This window comes from Phalaenopsis equestris, unplaced genomic scaffold, assembly GCF_001263595.1.
Source record: "Phalaenopsis equestris unplaced genomic scaffold, ASM126359v1 Scaffold000258, whole genome shotgun sequence".
Taxonomy (NCBI): Eukaryota; Viridiplantae; Streptophyta; class Magnoliopsida; order Asparagales; family Orchidaceae; genus Phalaenopsis; species Phalaenopsis equestris.
This window is the reverse complement of record NW_018164700.1, coordinates 1,196,696-1,199,492: the sequence shown is the minus strand read 5'-3', so window position 1 is coordinate 1,199,492 and position 2,797 is coordinate 1,196,696.

Below are 2,797 nucleotides of genomic sequence, written 5' to 3'. Positions count from 1 at the left end.
CGTCCAATCACAATCAGGAGGTTTCTACCCGCGCTTCGGTTGGTTGGTTAGTCGAGTGATAAGTCGATTTATTTTATCGGGTGAACCGTGGCTCACTTGTTATTTTGGCTTAAGTCTTACGGAGCCCGACTCTCGGCTATCTGGTCAATTCGTCGCCTCGATCGGATACTCTTATTTGCAAGGTTTAGGGCGAATTTTGTCGCTGCCTGTGTGGGATATCCAATAAGACTTTCTGCTTGGATTAATTACGACTCGCCCTTGGCGGATTTTGTCGCTCCCGGGCGATGAGCCATGTCCAGAGTTTTAACCCATCTCGAGTTTAAAGACGTGGTTTCACCTGCTTGACGGTCGATTGTTTACTCTTTGAAATTTTTTTTTATTTTTAACCTTTCGTTCCCTTTGAGATCCATTGACATTTATACCAGCAGCTCTGGCGCATGCCGAATGAATTTTTTTTAATCTAAACAAATAGTAAAAATTTGCACATTTGCGTGGCGGACGTCCAATTGAAATGAAATTTCCAGCTGGAGATTAGCATGGTTAGAAGGTTTCAGGCTGCCTTTAATTAATTTGAACTAAATCTATTGTCTGAATGTTGGTTCACGATCAAATCAAAAGAAGATGCTGAGCACACAAATTTGAGTATAAATTAAAAGGAAAATCTGGCATCATTGTTAATTTCTGTAGTTTTTATGAAGTTGCTGGAATTGATAAATTTTTAGGTACATAAAATTCTGGGATCATTTACACACCCCATAAGGAATAGAGCCTAAATAAGGAAAGAGGATATAAAGATGTTGAATATGAGTGCAAATAAAGGGAAAAAAATATTGGGAAAATGATCAGTAAAATTGATGTTCGTCTTAGATTTTTCCCCCCTTTTAAATTACAAATAGTGCTCATTTATTTATAGGGTAAGAATCATTATAGCATGATAACTATATTCCTAGTATTAGATGTTGGATTGGAGATGCCCGAACAAAGTTGGTCGGACTTAGGGTCCGTTTGGGACGGCTTATTCGGTGCGGCGGCGTTTTGAAAAAACACCTGACTTGTTTGGGTAAACTATTAAACCCCTGACTTGTTTGGGTAAACTATTTTTTGGCAGTTTATGCGTTTTCAAAACGCTGAAAAAAACGTTGTGCGGTGACATCTTTCTGACAGCGGAAAATGATCAGTAAAATTGATGTTCGTCTTAGATTTTTCCCCCCTTTTAGATGGTTTTTCCAAAAAAAATAAAAATTTGTAATAACAACCGCACATAGCCTATCCACTATATTCCTAGTATTAGATGTTGGATTGGAGATGCCCGAACGAAGTTGGTCGGACTCCTTACTGGAACTGGTCGGGCCAAGCAGAGCTAGTGGGGTCAAATAGAGTTGACCTGTCCGAACAAAGTTCGTCGGGTTGAACTGAGCTGGCCGAGCCGAGAGGAGCTCGCTTGGCTAAATAAATCTAGTGTTGAGCCTGACTAAAGCTGGTGGTAGGGCCGAACAGAACTTGTCCATTGAGCTTGACTAGAGTTGGCTAAGCCGAATGGATGGGTTTTATTATTCTCTCGAATAAATTCTCTAATGCATTATATGTTGCTAGTCATTCAGCCATGGCTCGATTCTTCCCATTGTATTGCTCCTCTTCTTATTGGTAGTATGAACCATGCTCATTGCAACTTTTAAGATGTTGAATTAAAAATTGTCCTTGAATAACATCAAAGGAATAAAACATGAGAGAAAAGTAGGAATTCATGGAAAGTTAACTATAGTCTATAGAATAAACATTAAAATTTGTGCCCCCCTCAATTTTTTTTTTCTTTTTCCAATTACAAATAATACTCCCTGTTTAAAGGAGAATTATCTCTATTTATAACAGAATAATCATTATAAAATGACAATTATACCCCTACTCTGATGCAATTGACTGGATATGGTTGAAGGTCGCTGGTTGAGCCTAACAGAGCTGACTGGGCCGGCTGGAGCAGGTTGGGCCTAATGAAGCTGATGGCAGGATTGAACGAAACTGGACGTGTCGAATGGAGCTGGTGGTGGGGTCGACCGGAGCTGTTTGAGTCGACTGGAGCCAGTTGTTGGGTCGACAGGACCTAACCAAACTGGTTGTAACTGATGGTCGAGCCGAATGAAGTTGGTCTGTTAGGCCGAAAGGAGCTTGCTGGACCGTTGGAGTTGGTTGGGCAAACTTGATCGAGCTAGTTGTCAGGCCGACTGGAGAAGGCTGAGTTCAGAAGATTCTTTGGACCATCTAAATACCTTAAAACTACGAAAGAAAATTTTTGCACTATAGAATATTATTTTTTAAACCTCTTTATTCATTTATTTTTTCAATTATTTAAGGAAATGTTCTCTCATGAAATTGCTCGTGAAACATTCATTGAACTGTATGGTTTATGAGGATTGGTTTGAATCACATTTATCTCTTAATCAATTGTGGAATCTAAATTATGTTCCGGATGAGCAATTATAGCATTGAAATCTATAATTTCTCTATAATATCAATTCCGCCCCACTCTAAATATAATAATATATTTAAATTATGTAATTAAATGATTAATTGTTTATGAGATTTAATAAATTAGCTTTATTTAATTATATTAAATAATTATTTTAACGTATAAAAGTAAACAACGTATTAAATAAAAATAATCTTATTTAGTGTCAATAAGTAATATATATATATATATATAAGTTTCTAAATGAAGGCATAAATGGTCCCATAAAATCTAATCCCCACACATCAATATATATATGTGCAAGGGGTGATCTCCTCCCCCTCCAAGTGTCAA